Genomic DNA, 7224 nt, shown 5'->3' on the forward strand with positions numbered 1-7224 from the left:
TAAATTCCTTGTGCAAATCCATAAATTTGGTAAGATTTGAATATTAAAAGTTAAGTCAGCATGTGGGAGAACGTTCAACTTCATAGTGGAATCTGAAAACATTCCAAATATGTTTTAAATGTTTATTTCAAGCTGCAGCCCTGAACTCAGATTCTTAGCTGGAACACATAGTATAAAGATGCCAGGAAATGGGGTAAAGTGGTAGTTTAAAAACCCCCAGACCTAGTTGATCAGTCAAAGGTTTATGTTCTCCAGCATCTTGTTTTACACAGTAGCCTCTGAGAAGGCCACAAGAAGGATCGGAAACTGTCACTGTCTCTTGCTTATATCTCTCTGTCCCATTAACTGGCATTCAGAAGAAGACTCCACAATTCTAACTCACAATCATCGATAAGCCCTTTTGCCTTCAGTGAATTTCAAAGCTATGAGAACTAGTAATTATCACCAGATCCTGGAGCAGGTAGCTCCATCAAGTCACCAGTGATTGGTCCTTAGCTCAGTTGGTACTGCTGCCAGTCTAAGTAGACCAGTCTTTCCTAACATGGTGCCTACCAGATGTCTTGGATATCCTTTTTCGTTGGTTGTGCTGCCTGGGACTGATGAGAGTTGTAGTCCAACATCTGGAAGACATCACACTGGGTTTCCATGATGAGCTAGACAACTCAATGGCTCATTTCTATATTCCACTGAGAAGAAAAGGGGAATATAAACATGGCAGGGGCTGTTGTTTCGGGTAGGTAGCATCTCTGAGAGGCAAACAGCTGGGCAAAGTTATAGGCATGCAAGATTGAAATAGTGGGATATGGGAGTTTGTTAAATCCACTTTGAGTGTAAGTAAAGAAAGCCATTGTGTGTTCAGTTACAACAAGCAACTTTAAAGGGAGAGAACAGAACAGAACAGCCCTTGGGGACCTTTTTGTTTCCAGAACAGCCCACTATTTTTATTGTCTCTTTTTATTAGTGATAAAGTGCCCGGAAAGTTTTAAAGTAATAGAAACCAGTGTAACAGAGAGCAGGAGTTTCTTTCTTCTTCTTCTTTTTACTGCTAGGGAACAGGTCTTCCGTTTTTACTTTCCAGAAACTGTACTGCAAATGTTGGTTTTCCAAGGTGTTAAAAGTCTTGGGAATTTCATGCTCCTCATCTGTGAATATAAGCAGATGTCAGTGTTCATATCGCTATTTGGGTTAGGAGCTCAAATGCAAACTGGATTTGCACCAGATCCACATCCCTTTCCTGTTCCCCACCCTCCATATTGGACTGGTGAATTTTCACACAGCAAAGGGGAGAGGCATATAGGTAGTTCAAGACAGGCATGGAGGAAGTTAGAAGACCGGTGACTTCTGATAGAAAACCTTCCTCTGAGCACTATCAGCGCATCTCCCATTCACTGCATTGTGAGGATAGATGGTTACAGTTTAAGTCTTGAGTGTGCTTTCCCCCCCAGTACCTGTACTAGGTAGGTTTTAGATAGGTAGTTCCAGTTCCCCCCATTGCATGTCCCACTGTTGAATCAACAAAGCTGTGGTTCTGTATTCATTCAAGCACTTGTGAGTTTGAATACTTTCTACTGGCATTGGGACCTGCATTTGAATAAGCATTTCCACCTACATTTCTAAGTACATCTAGAACCAAAGCAGGGCGATGGACATCATTCCTGCCTTCCAACGTGGCTTTTAAATACTTGAAGGAGGAAAAGAAGAGAACATGTGCAGGAAGACAAAGACCGCACAGGATAAGAAGCTAGATAACAGGATGTACCCATTATATTTTTTCCCCCGTTTAGGAAAGCTGCTGCCAAGCTTCTAAGAAATGTCAGGTTTAATTGAGCTCTTTAATTTCAAATAGAACAAACTGTTTGCACAGCCTGTGTTTGATTGCCAGGAAAAGTTAAGTCAGGTATATCTGGAGCTGAACTGAATATTCATGCATGGAAAGGTTCTCAATTCACAGAGATGATCTTGCCATGGGGAAAGTGGGGCCCATTGGGGACTCTAGGGGATGTCCCCCGCGCTGCTAGAATGGCAAGTTAGCTTCTTCACACCACTTAGAAATGTGAATGCCATAGAAATGCCTTAAATAAAATAATGTAGGTGCATTGATGTTGTTGTGAATGTGGAACAGGTAGGATGTGACACCTGTAATGGTGCCAGTTCCACTGATCAAATTGGTCAAGTGGGTGTATATATGTCAAGGTGATTTTGTACTTAAACTGGTCCCAAGTTGATATGGGCTTTGTAGACTGGCTTTGTATACTAATAGGAAACGCAGGTGGCGCTGTGGTCTAAACCACTGAGTCTCTTGGCTTGCTGATCGTAACGTCGGCGGTTCAAATCCCCATGACGGGGTGAGCTCCCATTGCTCTATCTCAGCTCCTGCCCACCTAGCAGTTTGAAAGCATGCCAGTTCAAGTAGGTAAATACGTACCATTGCAGTAGGAAGGTAAACTGTGTTTCCATGTGCTCTGGTTTCCGTCACGGTGTTCCATTGCACCAGAAGTGGTTTAGTCCTGCTGGCCACATGACCCGGAAAGCCATCTGTGGACAAACGGTGGCTCCCTAGTCCTGAAAGTGGAGACAGGCGCCGCAACCCCATTGTCACCTTTGACTGGACATAACCATTCAGGGGTCCTTTACCTTTTACCTTTGTATACTAATAGTAACACCTTAAACTTGACCCCATAGCAAATCAACAACCCGTGCAAATCTCTGAGCATATGTGTTATATGCTGACAGGGTCTCACTCTGTACCAACTGCATTCTGTACTAACTGCAGCCTCAAGATCAAGTGCAGGAGAAGCCCCATATAGAGCACATTGCAGTAATACGGTTATGAAGTAACCAGTGCATGAACTACTGTGGCCAGGCTTCTTCCCAGTCCAGGAATGGCCAGAGCTGTCAAAGCAATTGCAATTCTTCATGCAACAGATAATTGCATTATGGAATCAATTTTCAGAAGAAGTGGTGATGATGAGCATTAGCTCAAATAGCCTGCTTCCCTCCTTGGAGAACAGGTCTATCAAGGTGTGTGTGTATATATATATATATATGGAGCAGGGATGAATGCAGGCACAAGTTGAGCCCTTGACCCTATGCCTTTTGGAGAGATGAATTTGCTCATGTATTTTACAACCTTCAAGTTTCATACCAGAGTTTGACCCAGGTGTAATATGAGATTCCCTTCTTCGTGCAGTAGCTTCTGCTGCAAATCATGCAAGCGCCCCTCCCTACCCGTCAAAACTTCCTTCTGGTTTTGGTTGAGTATCAGGGGCTGTCGCAGTGGAAAGAAATGTTAAGTTGAGACTGGGAGAGTATTTGAGGCAGAAACTGAGATTATGCCGAGAGATAAATGAGTGGGAGAGATTTATTGATGAAGCATAGAAAGTGCTGAGTGCGGAAGTTAAGATGGTAGAAAATGAGGTTCGGGGGATTAATTGAGGGAATAGGTTTGTGCGACTGCAAGGAAACAGGGGAAGAGACCTTGTCTAGTACCCTAGAAAGAGAAAGTGAGACTCGTCGCATTACTTTTCCCAGTTTTCCTGCATAGCAATATAGAAAGCTGCCCTACACATCATTTGTCCATTCAGTTGTTGGCATCCGTGTCTCAAGAAACAATGGAGTGCACCTCTGGGAGTGTAGTCAAACCACTCTGTTAGCAGCACCAAAGCGAATTCCCTGGGATGCAAGCAGGGTGTATAAAGGAAGGGGGTGAAGGAGCGAAACTATTACAGAAGGAACAAGTGGGTGTAAATAGGTCCAGGGAGGAAAGATAAGGTAGCTTGAGTGTGAAAGGAGAATGAGAGAAGAAATTATAGGAAGTGGATAAAAGATAGTTTGGGAGACATGTGGAGATGCAGGTAAGATGGGAAAATAGAAATGGGAAAACCTTCTTTACTTAAACCTTCTTTACCTTTACTTAAACCTTCTTTACCCTGTCAGCCTCTTGATCAACAGTTCTGCCTAAATGGTAAAGGTGAAAGGTAAAGGACCCCTGGATGGTTAAGTCCAGTCAAAGGCGATTATGGGGTTGCAGCGCTCATCTCGCTTTCAGGCCAAGGGAGCCAGCGTTTGTCCACAGACAGTTTTCCAGGTCATGTGGCCAACATGACTATACCACGACTGGCACACGGAGGATTGTGACTAGTGCCAGAGGGCATAGAAACGCTGTTTACCTTCCTGTCACAGCAGTACCTGTTTATCTACTTGCACTGGTGTGCTTTCGAATTGCTAGGTTGGCAGGAGCTGGGACAGAGCAACGGGAGCTCACCCCATCACAGGGATTCAAGCCACCCACTTTCTGATCAGCAAGCCCAAAAGGCTCAGTGGTTTAGACCACCAGCGCCACTCGTGTCCCTAAAACAGGGAGGCTGAGTCATATAAGACCTCCAGAACAAACATCTATAGTTAGCTTGAGGAAAGATGAGCAGTGGAACTCCTTGCCACAAAGCAGAAGTTCTGGCAAAGAGTTTAGTGATTCCCACAGATGGATTAGCTGGGCCAGTAGAGAGTGATATCAGTAACTGACAGATAATTGTACCCAACTGTCTGCCCCTGTCACTATTTTGTGACTGATGGATCTCAGTAATTTTCAGCCTTCTCCAGTGGTCCCTGGGCGTAGAAAGCTTGAGAACCCCCGCATAGGCAGCACTGAGTGGCTCAGGCAAGTGAGGCAAACCACACAGTACGAAGATGTGCACTCAACCTAAATCCCCAGGTGTGTGTATCTCGAGGCAGCACATCATGGGGACTTTACAGAGCTTTTCTGTGTCTCCCTTCTCTTTTGCTTTCCAAAAACATAGATGCATTCGACTTCCCATTAAGGATGCTGGGTAGGCAATTTCCTCTAATAGGAAGTACTGTAATTAAAGCAACACTCTGCATTCAATAAACCCATAGGGACAGATCCTCAGCTGGCATAAATCAATGTAGCTGCGGTGAAGTCAATGGAGGAACATCAGTTTAGACCAGCTGAAGGCTTGGTGCATGTTTGTTAATTGCTGTCAGTTCCACCCATACAGCTAAGATGAGCAGGAGCAAATGGAAGGAGAATTAAGCCAAGAACATCCACATTACCACAGCAGAATTTTTGATCAGTAGTATGCATCCCCCAACAGGAACTTCTATCTCCACCACCCCAGTTCTTGGATGTTTCATCCAAGGATGAATTAAGTCTCAGATTCCCCCTGGAAAGCAAACCAATCAATCAAGTTTCTAGCTTTCATGAAGGTAAGTGTGAAGCAGTCACCAGCCCTTCCTAATGAAGTTTCTTTTTATTGAATGCATTTCCTAATATGATTCTTGACATAGGGTTGATTCAACTAACTTTTACTCAGTGTGGGTTCATTGAAATAAAGGCCTGTGGCTAATTTAGGCCTGTTAATTTCAGTGTGTTTCCTCTGCTTGCATGCAACTCGTATTTCCTGCTACATCCTTAACCCAAATAATCTGCAGCCTCTGACTTTTCATGATTGTCGAAGCATCACTTTGCTTGTTGAAACTTTCCACTTTCAACAAGCCATCTTTTTTATATCCCATTTGGAATCTGAATGTATTTGACATTGTCTTATACATTCAAGTGTGTGTATGTGTGTCTTCTTTGGTGATCCCTCATAACTGAGTAAGATTGTCTTCCATAAGCACGGTTTTAACAATGAGTCCGTAAGTAACTGTGGAGGCCAATTCTGGATCCACACGTCCTTCCACAGTGGGGATATTGGTTTCCAGGCAGGAGCTGATCACGGTGTGGATTTGCCATTGTGCCTTCCTCTTAGCATGTTATCCCTTGCGTCCTGAGTTCGAGTGTCTTCAAAGCCCATGACACCTTTGGTAAAGGCTGTTCTTTGTTAAAGACTGTGTGTATGTATAGGCACACAAACACACATATGGAATCAATCTGTATATGGTTTTTATTGTATTGTGAAATTGCTTCAAGATGCTAGATAGCAAGCAAATCATAAATGACATAAATAACATTGATAATACATTACTGAAGTGCTGGAGGTAGGCGAAGAAAGCAGAGGAGGAACTCCAGCACTCTGGAAGCAGAGACAGGGATTCTGTCAATTTCAGCTTCTCTCACTTTCTCATTTCCCCCTGAGTCTTAAATTCAGTTCCACACATTTCCATGTCAATTTGCCTGTTTTTTTGTTGTTTTTTTGGTGTGTGTGTGCATGCATGCCGTTTAGTGCAAGTTTATACTGATATTCACATTTTAAAATGCTGTTTTGCGCAATATAAATATTTTTACAAAGCAGATTTCCTTTATATAATGCATTTTTTCCCAGTGCTGCTTTCACCAAAATATGTAATTCTATGCACACTTGACCCTAGGACGTACACATTACTTGGCTGGAGAACCACATTGCAGACTTCAGAGAAGTGCAGGTTTTGCAAGAGGGTTGTGTTTTCCTTCACATATTGTTTCAGACAGTGTGAATTAGGTAGGTCCGCTCTAAATGTGAACTGAAACAATTTCCACCCCCTATCCCCTACTTAGGAGATGCAGACAATGGGTTAGCAAACAAGGACAACTTGCTGTGTTGCCGGTTAAAAGCACCGCAAGATTCAGAGAACTGCGAAGTTTGAAGGCGTTTCGTTTTGTGAGTTGTTTTTGAAAGTTCAAATGGCTTTAATTGCCAATGGAACCCAACTGATCCCCTGTTCCTAGGCAGGTACAGTGCAGAGGTTCTCTACCTGTGTCTGTATATTATATCTGTGAAATGATTCATTAGTTGTCTTTCCATTCACCTTACTGGGTTATTTATTTCTTTATATTTTTTTAAGATCCGCCTGCACTTCCTTCCACCAGTCCACCAGCGAATCATTAGAACTGGGACAAGAGCTTGACTTGGTAGCCCAGTCCGTGCTCCTGTTTTTCAGTGGGGCTGAACTCATTTCCTTTAAGCCATTACCTCGAGACTGATGAGGGCTGTGCCCTTGAAAGCCGCAGAGCAGAAGTAGTTCTATGACCTCCCTTGGCAGCTTGTTCAGTGCCTATAACTGTCCTAATGGTTACAAAGTTTGTCTTAATCATTAACTTAAATTTCCCCTTTGCTGCTTCTTCATCCCATTCCTTCTTGTTCTGACCTTGGTGGCTAATTAGAATAATTGCCCCCTGCTTTCATTACCTCTCTTCTTTATGCATTTGGAGCAGACAGGAGCTCAGGACACGAGGTGTAATCTTAATTCCAATTATCTCCAGATTTGGGGGTGTGATTCTTCGGTTGA

Source organism: Podarcis vaucheri, assembly GCF_965113315.1.
Source record: "Podarcis vaucheri genome assembly, chromosome: 11".
NCBI lineage: Eukaryota > Metazoa > Chordata > Lepidosauria > Squamata > Lacertidae > Podarcis > Podarcis vaucheri.